The following is a 25,630-nucleotide window of genomic DNA, read 5'->3' as shown; positions in this document are numbered from 1 at the left end:
TTGTCTAACATCACTGTTTATTTTTCCCTTCTTCTGATCCGTCAAATGAACAACCCCCCCCCAAAAAAACAAACTGATCCTGTCTTTTGAGCCTCTGCCTTCACACGGTCAGCATTTGGTCAGAAATGCTGGATCCAAAACAGAGATGACACGTGATTGCAATATTTGCAAGTCTTCTGTGTTTTGTACCCACTGCTGCTTTTGGCTTCCAAATCATGAGCATATCATTATGCAAAATAGGGACTGTGTGATAGAGGCCTTACGGATGCTCCAAAGATAGGATCCGTTGTGTTTTTTATTTTTCCTTCTTTCTGACAGATCACAAGAAGGGTAGGATAAATGGTGATATTAACAAGGCCAAACAGGGACACTAGTGGCCTTGTCGCAGACTGGGGAGGTAGGCAACCACATGAGGAGTCAACATAGTGGCCCAGTCACAGAGTGAGGAGGTTGGCAACCGCATGAGGAGTAAACATAGTGGCCCAGTTACAGAGTGGTAAGGGTGGCAACTGCATGAGGAGTCAACATAATGACCCAGTTACAGAGTGGTGAGGGTGGCAACTGCATGAGGAGTCAACATAGTGGCCCAGTTACAGAGTGGGGATTAATGGATTTAATCATGTATAAAAGAACGTGAATATTCTAAAATCTGTAGTATCAAGCTGCAATTTCACCCCAGAATCAAGGATGAACGGATGTATTTATATACAGTCAGGTCCATAAATATTGGGACATCGACACAATTGTAACATTTTTGGCTCTATACACCACCACAATGGATTTGAAATGAAACAAACAATATGTGCTTTAACTAAAGACTGTCCGCTTTAATTTTAGGGTATTTACATCCAAATCAGGTGAACGGTGTAGAAATTACAACAGTTTGCATATGTGCCTCCCACTTGTTACGGAACCAAAAGTAATGGGACAACTCGCTTCTCAGCTGTTCCATGACCAGGTATGTGTTATTCCCTCATTATCCCAATTACAATGAGCAGATAAAAGGTTCAGAGTTGATTTCAAGTGTGCTATTTGCATTTGGAATCTGTTGCTGTCAACTCTCAAAATGAGATCCAAAGAGCTGTCACTATCAGTGAAGCAAACCATCATTATGGTGAAAAAAACAAAACAAACCCATCAGAGTGTCAGTATGGGATCTGCATCTCCACTGCAGGGTGGCAGATCGCTGTCTACACATTGCAGCACTATGGGTCCCAGTACTGGCTTACCTTGTAGGAGACGCAGGTGCCCGCCAGCATACCGCCGCATCCGTCCTCTTTGCCAGGTGTCATCTGATGCGCTGTAGCATGCGCGCGCGCACCTCTCCCTTTCTTATAGGAGTAGGAGTAGCAATTGCAGACAAGATTAGGCATTTTCTATTATAGTGCCGGCGATGTCCACAAATTGCGGAATGCACATTGCTGGTGTCCGTGTTTTGCGGATCCGCAAAACACTTACGGACATGTCAATGGACCCTCATAGTAAAATTATTAAAGGTTAAGTTTTATCTTCATGTATATTCTAATGGATTGCCTTCCTTGTACAATGTTATAATATACTTTCTATGTTAGAAAGTATATTATAGTGCATTTGTATTGTGCGGCAGTTGTGTGCGGTTCTGCTGCGATACTGCAGGTATATAGAGGGACAAGCGCTATTGGAACAAATAATTTCTACTGGTGTGATATAACGTCGTCGTCCTCTAAAAAAACTGATTGAAGCAGGTGTTATATATCAATATACTTTCTTTATAGTGTATTTGGGTACTGTGTGCATTTGCGCATGCGCGTAAATTATATTGCCGATATTTCGCATTGAATTTTTTTTTTATGGAGATCGCAAATTCGAATAATACATCTGGTATGTCACTGTCCATGTTGTGGGACTATTTGTGCACTTCTAGTAATTATTTCTTGGCTGCAAATATGAGCTGAAGGTTTTTCAGGTTCGCCTGGCATTAAAATGAATGGGTCCTGCCGCAAACTTGCGGTTCGCGAACATTTGATCGCGATGGCGTTCGCGAACCATCCCGGCAGATGTTCGTCCATCACTACTAATGAGCACTTCCATAATGGAAGCGCTCATTAGTATTCACCCCATAAGACGCAGGGACATTTTTCCCCCGCTTTGGGGGGGAAAAAGTGGGTCTTATGTGGCGGAAAATACGGTATGTATAAAAGCATGCAAACAACCAAAAATCAGTAGTATTAGAACACTTTGTAACCCCAATTAGTGCACAAAGGTGTAATAGAATAGGTCCTATTAGCCAAGCTTTACACTGTTCAATTGTCCCTGCTCTCTTCCCTATAGTGTGGATAAAGCCTTCCTATTATATCTCTACACTATCTGTAAGCTGTCCCTGAACTGCTCAAAAGTAATATTTTGTAAATAAAGTCTTTCCTAATCACTGTCCCTAGTGTCTGTAATGTCTCTCCCTGCACTGTTCACTGAAGATTGAGCAGGATTAATGCTTTTTATAGGGCTATGACATCACAGGGGCTGACTATCTGCTAATTGGCTGGCTGCACGCCATTATGGGTGATCCCTCATTCCTAGGCTTCTTACTTTCTCTTTCTAACATGTGCAGCAGCCATTTAAAAAAAAAAAAGATTTGTTACCACGAAGGAAATTCAACTTTGTGATAAATCGAATTTTTCCTGAAATTCGAATCGAATTCCACTGTCGGCTTCGATTCGCTCAACACTAATTAAAATGACAGATAAGGAGATCTATACAGACCAAGAAGTGGCACCTATTATTAGGCTTAGTGGCCACTGAGAAAACTGCAAGATATTATGTTTTTTGTTTAAATATAGATATTGACATGGAAAAATAAAAATCACCAAAAATTCTTTAAAAATATGTTAAACATTAAAACATGATTTAAACAATAGGTCCTTTTCTGATGACACATTTCCTTTAAAAGGATGACATTTACATTTACATTTTTAGACAGACATACAATTTTCTAGGTCACAGTTTCTGTGCAAATATCTCACGTCTACATACCAGAAGTTTGCAGTTGGTTGATTGACTAACAGATGCTTTTCCTTTAGGCAATAGATGACAAATTAGTTTTATATATGGTTTACAAGCTGAAACAGGATAGTAATATACTCAATAAAGAGTAATCTATTTTAGGCGGATGGCTGAGCTTGTTTAGTTTTGTTTAAATATAATATATAATATTGCCAATTTCATAAACCAATGTGTTATAATGAATAGTTCTGCTTTTTCACGTGAACTGTGTCTGCACTGTTTTGATACCTGGAATAGTGTATTAATCCATTGATTTTGCAATTAAATTGAAAATTAAAACACTTGAATGTCTAAAGGCACTTTGACTCATACTGATATTTATGCATAATAAATTACAAAAAAGAAATACATTTTGACAAATGTTTGAAAACTAACAGAGTAATGAATAATCACACATTTATGTAAGTGAGTATTCAAAGCTATGACAAAAAGATAATTTACTATGTGAGATTTTTATTTTATCTAATCATGCCGCTAGCTAAAATTGAAACCTTGGGTGTGGTTCTAAATACTAATATGCAAAGACTGTATTAGAATTTTTGTTGATTATAGTCCACGAACAATCTTTCTATGGCAGAGCATTCCCAGAATGTTCCCAGGAAGATCATTCATCCTTCGAATGGTATTACTGAGCATGTATGACCTGCTGGAACATCTATATCGGCCAGCATGGACTAAAATCTGTATGGTTGCATTGATGAAGGGATGGTTTGTTTGTTCCATGGTTCGTTATCAATTAACCTTCTTCTTTAAAGAATTTCATTTGCATCTCTTTGAGGAGAAAGTGAAAGGGGGAATATAATAGAAACCATTAAAGGGATTCTGTCATGACATTTGAGGCCTATAACCTAAACATATGGCCAGGTCCCTATAATAACCTGAATCCGAAACTGTCCTTATTAAAAGTGCCTGTGGCTCTATTCGCTCATAAAACAGGTTTTTATAACCTGTCATTCACCTACCTAAGGTGTCCAAGGGGACGTCGCTTCATACAGGGTGCCCGGCTGCAGCCATCTCCATCTGGTGCCCAGCGCCGCCTTCCCACTAGAAATCGCCGCCCTCCCTTTCTATAGAGCCACCTTCCTCACCTCAGCGCCGCCTCCCTTACCTCAGCACCGCCTCCGAAATCGTCCGCTCCCTCAGCCAGATCCCGTGCGGCTGTGAGAGGATGGCTGCAATAGGGCGGTCAAGGCAGGTTTGAGCGAAGTGCGCCGGCCGGCGCCTGCGCACTTTGCTCAATGAGGCCGCTGCCAGGAGTCCGCACGGGCGCATCAGGTTATACCTAGTGCACACGCGCGGGATCTGGCTGAGGGAGGCGGCGCTGAGGTGAGGAAGGCGGTTCTATAGAAAGGGAGGGCGGCGATTTGTAGTGGGAAGGCGGCGCTGGGCACCAGACGGAGATGGCTGCAGCCGGGCACCCTGTATGAAGCGACATCCCCTTGGACACCTTAGGTAGGTGAATGACAGGTTATAAAAACCTGTTTTATGAGCTAATAGAGCCACAGGCACATTTAATAAGGACAGTTTCGGATTCAGGTTATTAGTAGGGACCTGGCCATATGTTTAGGTTATAGGCCTCAAATGTCATGACAGAATCCCTTTAAGTATGCAAAAGTATTTTAATAAGAAATTGGAGGGAAGATCAGAAGAAATATAAAGAGTATGGTGGCTCTCTATCGCCTTTCACTGTGGATGGGTGCTACTAAGCCTGATGACTCACCCGGTCAAATAAATTAAAAATGTATATAGAAAGGCTGAGCACTCTCCCAATGGACCACAATACAGACTATTCAAAATTAATTATATTTATATTTATTACACCGATATATAGATCAGAAACTAAAAATACACCTTAAAAAATACAATACAATATAAAAATTATTTGAATAAAAAGCGTTCAAATAAAAAGCGTTCAAATAAAAAGCATTAATGATGGTATACAAAAGATTAATGTATGCAACCTGAATAATATGCTGATTGGAAGAAAAAAAAGATAGATATCGACTCCTTTTTTCTTCCAATCAGCATATTATTCAGATCAGAAGAAATGTCAGAGAATAATATTTTACTGAAACAGTAGTGGATGATTGGAGCAAGCTACTAACAGGTGTGGTTGGAAAGTCAACAGTAAGTGAAGTAGATGGACCATGTATTCTTCACCTGCCGTCACTTTTCTCTGTTTCTACATTTCTGTCTACACCTTTCATGGTTTCAAAATGCTAAATAAAGGAAATGTGTCACCAAAATGTTATCTGCCAGATAAAACCAGATAGTAACACTTATCCTTTTTTCTAATCTGATTTTATTTTCAGATTGTAGATTTTTTTAATTTTATTTCCTGAACTTGATTATGGGGGCTGCTATCTTGCCTGAGCTGTTCTTAACAGCATATATACAGCATTAAAAAAAAATTGCTTTATGGCAGCCCCATGGGCCATAGACACTAGAGAATAGCCGAATTTTTCAAAAAAATTTGAATCGATCCAAATTTATTGGTGGCGAATCGCTTTAAAAGAAAGGCTATTTCCTGGCTGGAGAGAGCCTTTACAGGGGTGTAGAACACTGTGCCTTGCAGTAACACGCATAGGGAGTCTGCTGTGATCAGTGACGTGAATCGCAAGGTGTGAACAGGTAACCGGCCTACACCATTGGTGCACGTGACGTGCCAGAAACGGCACCCACGTCACCAAGTCACAGGGTCACATGACAATATCACGTGATCGGTAACCCAGTTACCAAACGGCGTCCCAGATCTAGCGAACCACAGCCACCAAAGGAGAAAGGGCACCGCCGGGGACAGACATGGAGGGGGATTTGAAAATCACCTAAGGGGCATGAGAAGATTGTCTGGTAAAAAAATACCAAATAGTGGATCTACTAAAGAAAGGATATCAAGCCGTATATGTAGGAAGAAAAAATAAATAAATAAATAATATATATATATATATATATGAAGGAAGAAGTCAGCAGCACACCATTAAGATAAAAAAAACACGTGTGGTTTATTCACCCAGTGTCATGTAGCAGCGACGTTTCAACCGCTTGTTGCGGTCTTTCTCAAGCTATGTGCACATGTGTTACAACCACAATATATATAGGTGTGTCAATTCATGATACAAAAAATCCAATTAACTTTAAAATGAACAAAATTCATAATAGATCACATTTAAAAAAAACTACAAACTCATCAGCATCAATGTGAAAAATACATGATTGAAATAAAGTGACAGTGCCTTGTAAACAATACATGATATATGGTGACAATACATAATAAGATATAATGGATGATTAAAAAATACAGGTGTACCCAATACATGATGTGTATTAAAAACTCACACAGTCAGCTGATACACTGCACGCGCCGAGCATAGCGGTCTCGGAGGCGTCCACATTCGGTTACTGCACATGAGCGAGAACGGTGGATCTCGCGATATCTCGGGCGCAAGAGAACTTAGTGGAGACCTCATCAAAAATGACCTAATCCAAAGGTGCCCACATGTGCGCATGCTTACGCAATAGAGGCCACTCACTCTAGAGTCATGTGATCCAGTCATATTATGAATTTTGTTCATTTTAAAGTTAATTGGATTTTTTGTATCATGAATTGACACACCTATATATATTGTGGTTGTAACACATGTGCACATAGCTTGAGAAAGACCGCAACAAGCGGTTGAAACGTCGCTGCTACATGACACTGGGTGAATAAACCACACGTGTTTTTTTGATCTTAATGGTGTGCTGCTGGCTTCTTCCTTCTTATTGAATGGGACCTTGGTGCTGGTTCATATTGGCCTGATTTTGCACCCAACCGATAAGTGTGCTGCGTCTTCATCTTCCATTTGTATATATATATATATATATATATATATATATATATATATATATATATTGTAAAACTAAAATGATGGGCGAGCACACTTTATTTGGATCATAAAGTACATAAAATTTAATTAAATCACAATATGAATGAACACATGTAAATAAGTTAAAATAAAGTCAGTTAATAATTAAAATACAATAAAACAAATAATGCACTTTAAATAATCCACAGATTACTAAAATGTCAGGATAGTTTTGTTCACACAGTATATATTGCAGTCTGGTTAATGGTGTTTGTGCCAGAGTGCTTATAAGTCAATTGACGTCTTGTAATACTAGAAGTCCGCTTATAGAGTAAAATAATTGACTTAGGTCCTCCTTTCTAGGAGATCTCTGATCGCAATACTGTTTCACAGATATTTCTCAGGTATTGTAAGCTGGTATTGTGACATCAATGTAGACAAATAGTTATAGTATTCTAATTCAGTCTCTAATCGACTGCATTCACTGGAATGTTATACATGTGCTTCCCAGACGTTAGGTACCGATCATATGCGCCAGCTGGCTAAATTGTATTATTCAGTCCCGTATTGACTGTAGCTGTTGGACTCATATGTGAAGGCTTCTTACCTCCCTCGTTGTTGACAGTCTGTTTCAAGTGCGAATCGGGCGGTGTGGGACACTGCCGGCGTCTCACTCCGTTCAGCTACAGCTGGCTTACCCGAGATCTCACGAGGTTTCAAAACGGGATTCTCGTCCGGCACAATGAATAGGACACAGTGTATCTTCGGTGTAGTTCCGATTATTTTTAAAGTCCTTAAATCCAATTTTACAGCATGGCCATGCTCATAGACGTGGAGGTGCTTTTCTTACAGGTGTGCGATCCAGCCCATACGCGTTCTGGGAACTTTCCTTCCCTTCATCAGTGGTGTCGCATCACCTGTTAACCTCTTTTATATCATAGATAGCACCAAAGTGTGGAACACTGGATTTCTTTCTTAGAATGCAATTCATGCGTTTTTTTTATGCATGCGTTTTTTGTGCGTCTTTTTTTTGTACACATGCGTTTTTTTGTACTATGTGTTCCTTCCATCAATATGGACATCCTCTATGAACAGAATTTATAATTCAGATTGCATATGGAAGTTATTCAATTTTGAAGTTATATATGGATGTATAGTATCTTCATTTTATTTCATAATACTATGCATCATGGACAAATCTTTACAGTGCATTCTGAACATATATTTTTGCTTAAAATTTAAAAATTAGACTCTATATGTGAATATAATAAAATATAAGAATAGGACAGCGGATAATTATTATAACCCATATAATATCTATCAAGTTTTTAATGCATGGTTGATCCTTTATTTGATGTCTCTTTATAAGGGTCTAGGGTTGGGAAAATTAGACATAGGGATTGCCTTTCAGCAGAGTTGATTAACTTGATGTAGCGGTCGCGTACACACACACACAGGGGGGAGGGAAGTGACCACTGGGCTCCACCCTTACCCCTGGCCCTGCCTACTTGCCTCGCGAGTCCTAATGACAGGGGACAACTGGACGGCAATCCCTAACTTGGAATAAGTGCAGGGATGACAGACAGACAAACAACAGGACGTGAACGGACCGAGTCAATACCAGGAAAGCTGCAAAGTACAAATGGAGCAAGCAGAGAATTGTCAGGAGAAGTCGGGGTCATAAATACCAGGAGAGCAGACAAGTACAAGAGGAGTCCTAAGAGAGTAGTCAGGTGGGAGCCAAGGTCACAATACCAGGACGGATGCGCAGTACAGGAGGAGCAGGCAAAAGGATGGTCAGGGAACAGGATCAGGTAAGTATTCAGCAGTCCAACAAATATCCAGGAACCTAGAAATTAACAGGCAACCTGTAGCCAGCAGGCTGCCTGTATATATAGTGGGGAGTGAGGGTCATGTGACGTGGCCAGCGTCACATGACCGACAGACCAACCAGTCGAGCACCGAGTGATCAGCTCGGCGCTCAAGGCAGACTAGGAGCAGGGAGCCACCCAGCTAGTAAAGCCGCCCTAGGAATGAGGTTAAACACAGAACCTCATTCCAAAAGCTAAGCAACAGGTCTGCGGGCAATGGGGGACCGAGTGCACCTTCGGAACCCCGTGACACTTGATGTGTATTTGGTGCAGGGATCTGTACAAGTAGTATGTGGCTGAGGGCCCCTGTCCGAGTCCACGACGCAGTGCCGATTAACGGCCAAACTGCAGCGTGTGAGTCGGTTCAGGGGCACCCAGCCTACAAGAACCCAAACAGCTCCAGTTCTGCATTCAGACCTGCTGGCATCATCGATCCGAACTCATATATACGTCTTGACTCTAATTTCGACATCTGTTTGATGTAATTGCCTCCTCGCCAGTGTCTATCTACCTTTTCCAGTGCCATGAAGATCAGTTGGGAAGGATCTTTGTTGTGTACGTCCCTAAAGTGTTTGAATAGACAATGTTTGTCATACCCCTTTCTTATGTTGGCTATGTGTTCTGCCAGTCTAGTTTTCATGGGACGCTTCGTTCTTCCTATATACTGTCTCTTGCATGGACACTGGATCAGGTAGATGACACCGGTGGTATTACAGGTGAGGCATTCTTTAATCTCCCATTTATACGTATTTTGAGTAGAAGAGATTGTTGTTATTTTCCTAGGTGTGGGGTTGATCTTGCAGGCCATACATTTGCCACACTTAAAGAAGCCAGTAAGCTTCATCCAAGTGCCCATGATCGTATTCTCTTTCATTGTTGATTTTGTTGATTTAATAGATGGGGCTATCTTTAAACCTAAATTAGGTGCTCTAGTAAATGTCAAGGATGGTGTGGTTGGTAAAAGATGGCCTATCGCCCTATCACCCAGGATATGATGCCAATGTGTTTTTATAACTTTTTGCACTCTCTTGTGGTTATTATTAAAAGAGAATAATTCTAGTGTTTATTATTGTATTATCTGGCTCTATCCCAATCTCTGGCTCTTTGTTGGCGAAAAATGTTCGTCTATCTAAAATCCTTGTCTTCTCTAATGCTACGTCCAGAATTTTCTCAGGATACTGTTTATCCAAAAATTGGTTCTTCATTTTTACAGCTTCTGTCTCAAAATCTTCATCTTGTGTGCAGTTTCTTCTGATCCTGCGAAATTGGCCGAACGGAACATTGATCAGCCAACTTGGCAGATGACAGCTAGAAAACTGTATAAAGCAGTTTTTCGATATAGACTTCGAGAATGTGTTGCATATATATTTTATACCCACCTGTTTTATCTTTATATCTAGGAATTCAGTTTCCTCTATGATATTTGAGGTAAACTTGAGATTTAATTGGTTCTGATTGATATCACGCAAAAATAGTTCTAGTTCTTCTTTACTGCGTTTCCAAATAAAAATTATATCATCTATGAACCTTCGCCATAGGACCAGATCCGCCCCCAGTTTGGGTTTGATGTAATTCGTTTCCCATTCTGCCAAAAATAAATTAGCATAACTCGGGGCGAATCTGGTCCCCATGGTGGTCCCACATTTCTGTAGGTAATAATTAACCTCGAAATAAAAATAATTGTGGGTTAAAATATAGTTGATCCCTTCTGTGATAAAATTAATATATGCATCATCCGTTATCCCTTCTCTCTTAAGTTGTTCCCTTACTGCTGATATGCCTTGTTGGTGGTCAATTATCGTGTATAATGACTGTACATCGAGTGTACCCATAATCCACCCTGGTTCAGCTTCTAACTCCTCTAATATTTGTATGATATGGGTAGTGTCTTTAATATAGGAGCTAGTCTTTTTCACAACTGGTTGTATTTGTATGTCTATATATTTTGATAAGTTGGAGGATATTGATCCTATGCCCGAGACTATTGGTCTCCCCGGCGGTTTCATCAAAGATTTGTGAATTTTGGGGAGACAATAGAAGATTGGTAGTCTCCCTTGTGTCCCCAAAATAAAATCATGTTCCTGGTTAGAGTTGAGCGAACACCTGGATGTTCGGGTTCGACGAGTTCGGCCGAACTTTCGAAAAATGTTCGGGTTCGGGATCCGAACTCGACCCGAACTTCATCCCGAACCCGAACCCCATAGAAGTCAATGGGGACCCGAACTTTTGGGCACTAAAAAGGCTGTAAAACACACCCGGAAAGGGCTAGAGGGCTGCAAAAGGCAGCAAAATGTAGTTAAATCCCCTGCAAACAAATGTAGATAGGGAAATGATGAGTTAACATAAAATAAATAAAAATTAAACAATATTAATTGGAGTGAGGTCCCATAGCACAGAATCAGGCTTCAAGTCACCCACCAATGGAGAAGGTCACTTACTATTATTTTGACCACAGCACCCAGACAAAGGAGAGAGGTCCCACAGCAGAGAACCAGGCATCATATCACCCACCACAGGAGTAGGCCACCATTTAGTTACTTTGACCCCTACACCCAGACGGAGGAGAGAGGTTACACAGCAGAGAATCAGGCATTTAGATCACCCACCACAGGAGTAGGCCACCATTGAATCAGACCCCGGCAACCATGTCAGATGGCACAAGCATAAGCTTTATATCAATCAGCACAGGAGAAGGCGACTTTGACAGACTTTGACCCCTACACCCGGACGGAGGAGAGAGGTTTCAAAGCAGAGAATCAGGCATTTAGATCACCCACCACAGGAGTAGGCCCCAATTTAATGGGACCCCGGCAACCATGTCAGATGGCACAACCATCAGCTTCATATCAATCAGCACAGGAGAAGGCGACTTTGAAAGACTTTGACCCCTACACCCAGACGGAGGAGAGAGGTTTCACAGCAGAGAATCAGGCATTTAGATCACCCACCACAGGAGTAGGCCCCCATTGAATCAGACCCTGGCAACCATGTCAGATGGCACAACCATCAGCTTTATATCAATCAGCACAGGAGAAGGCGACTTTGAAAGACTTTGACCCCTACACCCAGATGGAGGAGAGAGGTTTCACAGCAGAGAATCAGGCATCATATCAACCACCACAGGAGAAGCCACCATTTAGTTACTTTGACCCCTGCACCCAGGAAGAGGAGAGAGGCACCACAGCACATATTCTGGCATCATATCAGCCACCACAGGAGAAGCCACCATTGAGTTACTTTGACCCCCGCACCCAGGAAGAGGAGAGAGGCCCCACAGCACATATTCTGGCATCATATCAGCCACCACAGGAGAAGCCACCATTGAGTTACTTTGACCCCCGCACCCAGGAAGAGGAGAGAGGCACCACAGCACATATTCTGGCATCATATCACACACCACAGGAGAAGGCCTCTTTCAGTGATTTAGGCCTTTGGACCCAGACAGAGGAGAGAGGCACCACAGCACATATTCTGGCATCATATCAGCCACCACAGGAGAAGCCACCATTGAGTTACTTTGACCCCTGCACCCAGGAAGAGGAGAGAGGCCCCACAGCACATATTCTGGCATCATATCAGCCACCACAGGAGAAGCCACCATTGAGTTACTTTGACCCCTGCACCCAGGAAGAGGAGAGAGGCCCCACAGCACATATTCTGGCATCATACTAACCACCACAGGAGAAGCCACCATTGAGTTACTTTGACCCCTGCACCCAGGAAGAGGAGAGAGGCCCCACAGCACATATTCTGGCATCATATCAGCCACCACAGGAGAAGCCACCATTGAGTTACTTTGACCCCCGCACCCAGGAAGAGGAGAGAGGCACCACAGCACATATTCTGGCATCATATCAGCCACCACAGGAGAAGCCACCATTGAGTTACTTTGACCCCTGCACCCAGGAAGAGGAGAGAGGCCCCACAGCACATATTCTGGCATCATACTAACCACCACAGGAGAAGCCACCATTGAGTTACTTTGACCCCTGCACCCAGGAAGAGGAGAGAGGCCCCACAGCACATATTCTGGCATCATATCAGCCACCACAGGAGAAGCCACCATTGAGTTACTTTGACCCCCGCACCCAGGAAGAGGAGAGAGGCACCACAGCACATATTCTGGCATCATATCAGCCACCACAGGAGAAGCCACCATTGAGTTACTTTGACCCCCGCACCCAGGAAGAGGAGAGAGGCACCACAGCACATATTCAGGCATCATATCACACACCACATGAGAAGGCCTCTTTCAGTGATTTAGGCCTTTGGACCCAGACAGAGGAGAGAGGCACCACAGCACATATTCTGGCATCATATCAGCCACCACAGGAGAAGCCACCATTGAGTTACTTTGACCCCTGCACCCAGGAAGAGGAGAGAGGCCCCACAGCACATATTCTGGCATCATATCAGCCACCACAGGAGAAGCCACCATTTAGTTACTTTGACCCCTGCACCCAGGAAGAGGAGAGAGGCACCACAGCACATATTCTGGCATCATATCAGCCACCACAGGAGAAGCCACCATTTAGTTACTTTGACCCCTTCACTCAAACAGAGGAGAGAGGTTCCACATCAGAGAATCAGGCATCATATCAACCACCACAGGAGTAGGCCACAATTTAGTTTATTTGACCCCTGCACCCAGGAAGAGGAGAGAGGCCCCACAGCACATATTCTGGCATCATATCACACACCACAGGAGAAGGCCTCTTTCAGTGATTTAGGCCTTTGGACCCAGACAGAGGAGAGAGGTCAGAGATTAGCTTCATATCCCCCAGCACAGCAGAAGACCGCTTTATTTGACTTAGGCCTCAGCACCCAGACAGAAGACAGAGGTAGCATGGCAGAGGTTATGGCTTCATGTCACCCGTTAGTTTAACCGGCCACTTTCATCTGGTTAGGCCCCGGCGCCCAGACAGAGAAGAGTTTCATTCAACTGTGGGTTTCATAAAATTTGTATCAAATAAAGAAGTGGCCCGTAGCACAACAAGACATGTTTTAGGCAGTTAATAAGGACTACTCTGCACAAGGGAGGGACAGGTCCTGTGGGATCCATGCCTGGTTCATCTTTATGAAGGTCAGCTTGTCCACGTTGGCTGTGGACAGGCGGCTGCGCTTGTCAGTAATGACGCCCCCTGCCGTGCTGAATACGCGTTCAGATAAAACGCTGGCCGCCGGGCAGGAAAGCACCTCCAAGGCATAACATGCTAACTCTGGCCACGTGGACAATTTCGAAACCCAGTAGTTGAATGGGGCCGAACCATCCGTCAGGATGTGGAGGGGTGTGCAGACATACTGTTCAACCATGTTAGTGAAATGCTGCCTCCTGCTAACACGTTCCGTATCAGGTGTCGGTGCAGATAACTGTGGCGTGGAGACAAAACTTTTCCACATTTATGCCATGCTAACCCTGCCCTCAGATGAGCTGGCCGTGACACAGCTGCGTTGGCGACCTCTTGCCACTCCTCTGCCTTCACCTTCCACCTGTTCCCCTGTGACATGTGGGAATGCTCTCAAGAGCGCCTCTATCAGCGTGCGCTTGTACTCGCGCATCTTACGGTCGCGCTCCAGTTCAGGAATTAAAGTGGGCACATTGTCTTTATACCGGGGATCCAGCAGGGTGGCCACCTAGTAGTCTGCACACGTTAAAACGTGGGCAACTCTGCTGTCGTTGCGCAGGCATTGGAGCATATATTCGCTCATGTGGGCCAGGCTACCCATGGGTAAGGACAAGCTGTCCTCTGTGGGAGGCGTATCGTCATCGTCCACCGTATCCCCCCAGCCACGCACCAGTGATGGGCCTGGGCTGCCACCCCGCTGTGAACTTGCGTCATCCTCGTCCCCCTCCACCTCCTCCTCCTCATCCTCCTCGTCCTCCAGTACAGTGCCTTGGCTGGCGACTTGTGAACCTGTCCTCTGCTGCTTAAACAAACCTCCCTCTGAGCCACTTCGAACAGACTGGCCCGAAAGTGTTAGAAACGAGCCCTCATCCTCCTCCTCCTCCTCCACCTGGGCCACCTCCTCTAACATCATTGCCCTAAGTGTTTTCTCAAGGAGACATAGAAGTGGTATTGTAACGCTGATAACAGTGTCATCGCCACTGGCCATGTTGGTGGAGTACTCGAAACAGCGCAGCAGGGCACACAGGTCTCGCATGGAGGCCCAATCATTGGTGGTGAAGTGGTGCTGTTCGGCAGTACGACTGACGCGAGCGTGCTGCAGCTGAAACTCCACTATGGCCTGCTGCTGCTCGCACAGTCTCTCCAGCATGTGCAAGGTGGAGTTCCACCGGGTGGGCACGTCGCATATGAGGTGGTGAGCGGGAAGGCCGAAGTTCCGCTGTAGCGCAGACAGGCGAGCAGCGGCAGGATGTGAACGGCGGAAGCGCGCACAGACGGCCCGCACTTTATGCAGCAGCTCTGACATGTTGGGGTAGTGGTGAATGAACCTCTGCACCACCAAGTTCAGCACATGCGCCAGGCAAGGGATGTGCGTCAAACCGGCTAGTCCCAGAGCTGCCACGAGATTTCGCCCATTATCGCATACCACCAGGCCTGGCTTGAGGCCCACCGGCAGAAACCACTCGTCGGTCTGTTGTTCAATACCCCGCCACAACTCCTGTGCGGTGTGGGGCCTGTCCCCCAAACATATGAGTTTCAGAATGGCCTGCTGACGTTTACCCCGGGCTGTGCTGAAGTTGGTGGTGAAGGTGTGTGGCTGACCGGATGAGCTGGTGGAAGCAGTGGAGGAGGAAGCCGAGTAGGAGGAGGAGGCTACAGGAGGCAGAGAATGATGCCCTGCGATCCTAGGGGGCGGAAGGACGTGCGCCAAGGAACTGTCCGCCGGGGGCCCAGCCGCCACTACATTCATCCAGTGTGCAGTTAGTGAGATATAGCGTCCCTGGCCGTGCTTACTGGTCCACGTATCTGTGGTTAGGTGGACCTTGCCACAAATGGCGTTGCGCAGTGCACACTTGATTTTATCGGACACTTGCATGTGCAGGGAAGGCACGGCTGTCTTGGAGAAGTAGTGGCGGCTGGGAACCACATACTGCGGGACAGCCATGGCCATCAGCTGTTTGAAGCTGTCTGTGTCCACCAGCCGGAATGACAGCATTTCAAAGGCCAGCAGTTTAGAAATGCTGGCGTTCAGGCCAAGGGCTCGAGGGTGACTCGGGGGGAATTTGCGCTTCCTCTCTAAGGTTTGAGATATTGAGAGCTGAACGCTGCTGTGTGATATAGTGGAGACGCTAGTTGACGGTGGCGGTGGTGGTGGTGTCGGTGGCACATCCTCTGTTTGCTGCTCGGCAGGTGGCAACATTCCTCTCGAGGCGGAAGCCGAGGCAGCAGCGGTAGAGGGAGCAGGGGGAGCCTCAGCGAGTGCTTGGTTTTTAAGGTGTGTACCCCACTGCAGTTCATGCTTTGCATGTAGATGCCTGGTCATGCAGGTTGTGCTGAGGTTCAGAACGTTAATGCCTCGCCTCAGGCTCTGATGGCAGAGCGTGCAAGTCACTCGGGTCTTGTCGGTAGGACATTGTTTAAAGAAGTGCCATGCCAGGGAACTCTTTGAAGCTGCCTTTGTGGGGCTGGGTCCCTGTTGGCGATGTCCAGTAGCAGGCGAACTCTGGGGGCGGCGGCTCGTCTGCTTTGGCCCCCTGCTCCCTCTTTGGCTTCGCTGTTGTCTCGGTCTCACCACTACCTCTTCCTCTGAACTGTGAAAGTCATCGCCACGACCTTCAGTCCATGTGGGGTCTAAGACCTCATCGTCCTCTGCATCGTCTTCCACCCAGTCTCCCTCCCTGACCTCCTCCTGTTCAGTCTGCACACTGCAAAAAGACGCGGCAGTGGGCACCTGTGTTTCGTCATCATCAGAGAGTCGGTGACTCTGCTGTGGTGGTATTCCCATGTCCTCTTCATCTGGAGACATAAGTGGTTGTGCGTCAGTGCATGGTATGTCTTCCTCCACTGGGGAAGGGCTAGGTGGACGCCCCTGGGAAACCCTGGAAGCAGAGTCTTCAAACAGAAGAAGAGACTGCTGCATAACTTGTGGCTCAGACCGTTTCCCTGATATGCTTGGGGGTGATGTGACAGACTGATGGGCTTGGTTTTCAGGTGCCACCTGTGCGCTTTCCGCAGAAGACTGGGTGGAAGACCATGTGGTGAACGTGCTGGAAGCACTGTCGGCCACCCAATCGATTAATGCCTGTACCTGCTCAGGCCTTACCATCCTAAGAGCGGCATTGGGCCCCACGAGATATTGCGGTACATTCTGCCGGCTAGTTGAGGGAGTTCGTTCCCTACTGTGTGCGCCTGGGGCCGAACGGCCACGTCCTCTACCAGCAACAGAGGCTCCACGGACACCACCACGACCGCGTCCTCGTCCCTTAATAGTATTTTTCTTCATTGTTGCGATTCAACTCGCACCACAATGAAATATATTATTTTTTATAAGCAAAATCCCCTCACTGGAATACTTTCAGTCTTTTGACTGTATGGATTACAGATGGAATGACTGTTATATGTGAGTACCGCTTTCTTTGACAGATTCTAGTATGGGTACATATATGTTTTCCCAACCCCAGCACATTAGTTTGCTAATTCCAGATGTATGAAACGCAGGCCTAACTGTATCTAGTATATTGAACGCCAGATAAACTAACTTGGCCTTTTTTAAATAAAAAAAAAATTCCCTCACTGGAATACTTTCAGTCTTTTGACTGTATGGATTACAGATGGAATGACTGTTATATGCGAGTACCGCTTTCTTTGACAGATTCTAGTATGGGTACATATATGTTTTCCCAACCCCAGCACATTAGTTTGCTAATTCCAGATGTATGAAACGCAGGCCTAACTGTATCTAGTATATTGAACGCCAGATAAACTAACTTGGCCTTTTTTAAATAAAAAAAATTCCCTCACTGGAATACTTTCAGTCTTTTGACTGTATGGATTACAGATGGAATGACTGTTATATGTGAGTACCGCTTTCTTTGACAGATTCTAGTATGGGTACATATATGTTTTCCCAACCCCAGCACATTAGTTTGCTAATTCCAGATGTATGAAACGCAGGCCTAACTGTATCTAGTATATTGAACGCCAGATAAACTAACTTGGCCTTTTTTTAAATAAAAAAAAAATTCCCTCACTGGAATACTTTCAGTCTTTTGACTGTATGGATTACAGATGGAATGACTGTTATATGTGAGTACCGCTTTCTTTGACAGATTCTAGTATGGGTACATATATGTTTTCCCAACCCCAGCACATTAGTTTGCTAATTCCAGATGTATGAAACGCAGGCCTAACTGTATCTAGTATATTGAACGCCAGATAAACTAACTTGGCCTTTTTTAAATAAAAAAAATCCCCTCACTGGAATACTTTCAGTCTTTTGACTGTATGGATTACAGATGGAATGACTGTTATATGTGAGTACCGCTTTCTTTGACAGATTCTAGTATGGGTACATATATGTTTTCCCAACCCCAGCACATTAGTTTGCTAATTCCAGATGTATGAAACGCAGGCCTAACTGTATCTAGTATATTGAACGCCAGATAAACTAACTTGGCCTTTTTTAAATAAAAAAAATTCCCTCACTGGAATACTTTCAGTCTTTTGACTGTATGGATTACAGATGGAATGACTGTTATATGTGAGTACCGCTTTCTTTGACAGATTCTAGTATGGGTACATATGTTTTCCCAACCCCAGCACATTAGTTTGCTAATTCCAGATGTATGAAACGCAGGCCTAACTGTATCTAGTATATTGAACGCCAGATAAACTAACTTGGCCTTTTTTAAATAAAAAAAAAATTCCCTCACTGGAATACTTTATGGCTTTTCACTGTATGGATTACAGGTGGACTGGTATTAGTAGGGGTGACACAAGCACACCCAAGTCCCTGATGTAGGATTTCTATGGCACAGACCACTATTACAAGTGATTAATGGACGTTGGGAGAGATTGTGCTGCAGCACTAGTCCCAAGATGGCCGCCGCCTATCAGCCCAGTAACATGTGCCACAAAATGGTCTGCACAACCTTTAAAAAAAATAGCCTTGGACTGTGCTGCTAAATCGCTATTGGTCTGAATCCCAGGTGTAGATGTCTGACTTGTTTGGAGCTTTGGAATGCACACTGTGGCAGCTTCTGCTGCAGCACTACAAGTCGCAAAATGGCGGCCGGCGGTCAGCCCAGGTACATGTGGATGGAAAAATCACTCTGGCCACTCTAAAAATAGCCAATCCCTATCAAAAAAGCAGCTCAGCTGCAGTTGTTCAGATGAATCACAGGTGGAGGAGAGAAATTTGCTTCCAGTTATTCAATTATCCCTGCCTATTCTCGCCCTAGCATCAGCTGCGTCTATCCCTGTTCTATTCACATCGGGAGTGAGCACGTCCCGACGTGCGCACAAGCTTATAAAGAGGCTGAGTCACATGCTGCACTTGGCCAATCACAGCCTTGCCAATAGTAGGCATGGCTGCGATGGCATCTTAGGGCAAGTAGTATGATGCATGTTGATTGGCTGCTTTGCAGCCTTTCAAAATGCGCCAAAATACATGCCGAACGACGAACCCGAACCCGAACTTTTACGAAAAAGTTCGGGTTCGGGTCCGTGTCACGAACACCCCAAAATTCGGTACGGACCCGAACTATGCTCGAACTGTTCGCTCAACACTATTCCTGGTTGGAAATAATCGATAGCTCCAAACCCTTTTTACATAATAGTTTGAGTTCCCGATCGAAGTCCTCCAGCGGGTCATTTTTCAACCTCATGTATGTTTCCGCATCATTCAGCTGTCAAAAACATTAATCATTGTAATCTGCTGTATTTAATACAACTACCGCGCCCCCTTTGTCAGCGGGGCGTATGGTAATGGCTTCATTTTTTTGGAGTTGTTTTATGGCGTGGCATTCCTGTTTAGTCAGATTGTTCCGACCCAAAGACCCTGTTTTTATCTTACGTATATCCGCTTCAACATATTTATGGAAGGTGGACATTTCTACACTAATTTTATTCCTCGGAAATAGAGTGGATTTCTTTTTCAATATAGATTTGTCTGGTTGACCTATAGCATCAGTCCTTACTAATGCACTTTTTAGAAAATGCTTCTTTAAACATAAATTTCTTATAAACTTTTGGATCCCTATATAAACAGAGAATTTGTCCAATTTCTCAGTGGGGGCAAATTTAAGACCTTTTTCTAATAAACGTGTTTGTGAATATGTGTGATTAACAGAACTTAAATTTATTGTCATTGTGTCTTTTTTTGTTGTTATTGGTGTCTCCTGTGTTGTCTTGTTCTTCCTGTGACTTCTTCTTGTCTTTTTGGACCCTCAATGTGATCGTGTTGGTAGTGATTTCGGGGATTCCTGTGATTCCTTAAAGGGTAAGTGACCTGTTCCCTTTCTTGGACATTGTAGTGATGGTGATTTTCTAATATTTGTGCCGGATGGTGATGTTTGTGTCTCAGATTGTATTGATGTGTTGGTGATTCTCGGTTGTGAGTGGGATAGAGCCAGATAATACAATAATAAACACTAGAATTATTCTCCCTTTTAATAATAACCACAAGAGAGTGCAAAAAATAATAAAAACACATTGGCATCATATCCTGGGTGATAGGGCGATAGGCCATCTTTTACCAACCACACCATCCTTGACATTTACTAGAGCACCTAATTTAGGTTTAAAGATAGCCCCATCTATTAAATCAACAAAATCATCATGAAAGAGAATACGATCATGGGCACTTGGATGAAGCTTACTGGCTTCTTTAAGTGTGGCAAATGTATGGCCTGCAAGATCAACCCCACACCTAGGAAAATAACAATCTCTTCTACTCACAATACGTATAAATGGGAGATTAAAGAATGCCTCACCTGTAATACCACCGGTGTCATCTACCTGATCCAGTGTCCATGCAAGAGACAGTATATAGGAAGAACGAAGCGTCCCATGAAAACTAGACTGGTAGAACACATAGCCAACATAAGAAAGGGGTATGACAAACATTGTCTATCCAAACACTTTAGGGACGTACACAACAAAGATCCTCCCCAACTGATCTTCATGGCACTGGAAAAGGTAGATAGACACTGGCGAGGAGGCAATTACATCAAACAGATGTCGAAATTAGAGTCAAGACGTATATATGAGTTCGGATCAATGATGCCAGCGGGTCTGAATGCAGAACTGGAGCTGTTTGGGTTCTTGTAGGCTGGGTGCCCCTGAACCGACTCACACGCCGCAGTTTGGCTGTTAATCGGCACTGCGTCGTGGACTCGGACAGGGGCCCTCAGCCACATACTACTTGTACAGATCCCTGCACCAAATACACATCAAGTTAATCAACTCTGCTGAAAGGCAATCCCTATGTCTAATTTTCCCAACCCTAGACCCTTATAAAGAGACATCAAATAAAGGATCAACCATGCATTAAAAACTTGATAGATATTATATGGGTTATAATAATTATCCGCTGTCCTATTCTTATATTTTATTATATTCACATATAGAGTCTAATTTTAACATTTTAAACAAAAAATATATGTTCAGAATGCACTGTAAAGATTTGTCCATGATGCATAGTATTATGAAATAAAATGAAGATACTATCCATATATAACTTCAAAATTGAATAACTTCCATATGCAATCTGAATTATAAATTCTGTTCATAGAGGATGTCCATATTGATGGAAGGAACACATAGTACAAAAAACGCATGTGTACAAAAAAAGACGCACAAAAAACGCATGCAAAAAAACCCGCATGAATTGCATTCTAAGAAAGAAATCCAGTGTTCCACACTTTGGTGCTATCTATGATATAAAAGGCGGAGGTTAACAGGTGATGCGACACCACTGATGAAGGGAAGGAGAGTTCCCGAAACGCGTATGGGCTGGATCGCACACCTGTAAGAAAAGCACCTCCACGTCTATGAGCATGGCCATGCTGTAAAATTGGATTGAAGGACTTTAAAAATAATCGGAACTACACCGAAGATACACTGTGTCCTATTCATTGTGCCGGACGAGAATCCCGTTTTGAAACCTCGTGAGATCTCGGGTAAGCCAGCTGTAGCTGAACGGAGTGAGACGCCGGCAGTGTCCCGCGCCGCCCCGATTCGCGCTTGAAACAGACTGTCAACAACGAGGGAGGTAAGAAGCCTTCACATATGAGTCCAACAGCTACAGTCAATACGGGACTGAATAATACAATTTAGCCAGCTGGCGCATATGATCGGTACCTAACGTCTGGGAAGCACATGTATAACATTCCAGTGAATGCAGTCGATTAGAGACTGAATTAGAATACTATAACTATTTGTCTACATTGATGTCACAATACCAGCTTACAATACCTGAGAAATATCTGTGAAACAGTATTGCGATCAGAGATCTCCTAGAAAGGAGGACCTAAGTCAATTATTTTACTCTATAAGCGGACTTCTAGTATTACAAGACGTCAATTGACGTATAGCACTCTGGCACAAACACCATTAACCAGACTGCAATATATACTGTGTGAACAAAACTATCCTGACATTTTAGTAATCTGTGGATTATTTAAAGTGCATTATTTGTTTTATTGTATTTTAATTATTAACTGACTTTATTTTAACTTATTTACACGTGCTCATTCATATTGTGATTTAATTAAATTTTATGTACTTTATGATCCAAATGAAGTGTGCTCGCCCATCATTTTAGTTTTACAATTTACCACACAGAGGGTGGGTGTCCCTCTAATCTGGGTTAGCAGCACCTGTTCCACAATTCCGTCCAGAGTGAGCCACCGCCCTATTGTTTGCATATATATATATATATATATATATATATATATATATATATATATACATATATACACACACAGTTAGGTCCATAAATATTGGGACATGGACACAATTCTAACATTTTTGGCTCTATACACCACCACAATGGATTTTAAATGAAACGAACAAGATGTGCTTTAACTGCAGACTGTCAGCTTTAATTTTAGGGTATTTACATCCAAATCAGGTGAACGGTGCAGGAATTACAACAGTTTGCATATGTGCCTCCCACTTGTTAAGGGGCCAAAAGTAATGGGACAGTTGGCTTCTCAGCTGTTCCATGGCCAGGTGTTTGTTATTCCCTCATTATCCCAATTACAATGAGCAGATAAAAGGTCCAGAGTTCATTCCAAGTCTGCTATTTGCATTTGGAATCTGTTGCTGTCAACTCTCAAGATGAGATCCAAAGAGCTGTCACTGTCAGTGAAGCAAGCCATCATTAGGCTGAAAAAACACAACAAACCCATCGGAGAGATAGCAAAAACATTAGGCGCGGCCAAAACAACTATTTGGAGCATTCTTATAAAGAAGGAACGCACCGGTGAGCTCAGCAACACTAAAATACCCGGAGGACCACAGAAAACAACTGTGGTGGATGACCGAAGAATTCTTTCCCTGGTGAATAAAACACCCTTCACAACAGTTGGCCAGATCAAGAACACTCTCCAGGAGGTAGGTGTATGTGTGTCAAAGTCAACAATCAAGAGAAGACTTCACCAGAGTAAATACAGAGGGTTCACCACAAGATGGAAACCATTGGTGAGCCTCAAAAACAGGGAGGCCAGATTAGAGTTTGCCAAACGACATCTAAAAAAGCCTTCACAGTTCTGGAACAACATCCTATGGACAGATGAGACCAAGATCAACTTGTACCAGAGTGATGGGAAGAGAAGAGTATGGAGAAGGAAAGGAACTGCTCATGATCCTAAGCATACCACCTCATCAGTGAAGCATGGTGGTGGTAGTGTCATAGCGTATGCATGTATGGCTGCCAATGGAACTGCTTCTCTTGTACTTATTGACGATGTGACTGCTGACAAAAGCAGCAGGATGAATTCTGAAGTGTTTCGGGGAAATATTATCTGCTCATATTCAGCCAAATGCTTCAGAACTCATTGGACGGCGCTTCACAGTGCAGATGGACAATGACCCAAAGCATGCTGCAAAAGCAACCAAAGAGTTCTTTAAGGGAAAGAAGTGGAATGTTCTGCAATGGCCAAGTCAATCACCGGACCTGAATCCGATTGAGCATGCATTTCACTTGCTGAAGACAAAACCGAAGGGAAAATGCCCCAAGAACAAGCAGGAACTGAAGACAGTTGCAGTAGAGGCCTGGCAGAGCATCACCAGGGATGAAACCCAGCGTCTGGTGATGTCTATGCGTTCCCGAATTCAGGCTGTAATTGACTCCAAAGAATTTGCAACCAAGTACTAAAAAGTGAAAGTTTGATTTATGATTATTATTCTGTCCCATTACTTTTGGTTCCTTAACAAGTGGGAGGCACATATGCAAACTGTTGTAATTTCTGCACTGTTCACCTGATTGGGATGTAAATACCCTCAAATTAAAGCTGACAGTCTGCAGGTAAAGCACATCTTGTTTGTTTCATTTCAAATCCATTGTGGTGGTGTATAGAGCCAAAAATGTTAGAATTGTGTCCAGGTCCCAATATTTATGGACCCGACTGTATATATATAAGAAGAAGATTTAGAAACACTTCAAAGGCGCTCCATGGATGCGCTAAATAGTGGCAGCGGTATCGCAGCAGAACCGCAAAGTCTGCCGCATAGAAGAATGCACTGTAATGGATATAATGATACTGCGCTCTGGGACTCTAAATATATTTAAATTGATGCAGGGGTATCATGAGTTAATACAATCTAGCACATGAATATACACTATACTTGTATAATAGTGTATATTCATGTGCTAGATTGTATTAACTCATAATACCCCTGCATCAATTTAAATATATTTAGAGTCCCAGAGCGCAGTATCATTATATCCATATATATATATATATATATATATATATATATATATATATAGCGAGAAGAATTCCATGGCACCTCCAAGGCGTAAAATAGTAACAAACTTTATTCACCAGACCCGCAACGTTTCGATCCGCTTCCTGGGATCTTTCTCAATCAGTGCACGAAATCCTGAATCTCTGCAAAATTCCTTTGTCAGGAGGAATTTCAATATTGTTTTGGCTGTAAATGCATGGACTTCAAATTAAGGTTCAACCGCCATGGCAAATAATGGAATGAAGGGAGAATCACTGCACAACTATTTCCCTTAGGCTGAATGCACATGACCGTATGTATTTTGTGGTCTGTAAACCATGGATCTGCAAAATATGGATGCAGTTTGTGTGCATGCCACACTTTCCACTGGTCTTATTGTCAAAATGCCTAATCTGGTCAGCAAAAATAAAAGAATAGGAAATGTTCTATAATTTGCAAAACAGCTGCATGGATGTGGACAGCACATGGATGACTTCCATGTTCTGTCCATGTTTTTTGCTGACTCAGAAATAAATGGGTCCATGTGCAATCCCCAAAAAATGGATCGGAAGTGGACCAAAAATATTTCATTGAGAATGAGGGCTTATAGGAAGTTTTAGCCTTAGATTTGCAGTGGGCTTGCTATGGAGCTTAAAGGGGTTCTCCAGGCTTCAAATATTGATGACCTAAACTCAGGATAAGTCATCCATATCAGCCAGAACCGCCACCAATCAACTGTTTCAAGCAGCTGCAGTGCCTGATTCTAACAGTGTATGGAGCAGAATCAGAATGTTCTGTGCAATTTGGATGTTTCTGGTGCTGGTGTACTTGTATGGGAGCTGAGCTGCAGTACCCTGGTACAGTCACTATATAGTCTATGAAGCTATTTAACTATTTACCTTCAGCTTAATACATTATAAAGTCTCTGGTACCATGGCAGCCTAAAACAGTCAACATAGTGGCCCCGTCACAGAGCAGTGAGGGTGGCAACAGCAAGAGGAGTTAACATAGTGGC

The sequence above is a fragment of the Bufo bufo genome, chromosome 4 (assembly GCF_905171765.1).
Source record: "Bufo bufo chromosome 4, aBufBuf1.1, whole genome shotgun sequence".
Lineage (NCBI taxonomy): Eukaryota > Metazoa > Chordata > Amphibia > Anura > Bufonidae > Bufo > Bufo bufo.
This window is presented reverse-complemented; position numbering follows the sequence as displayed.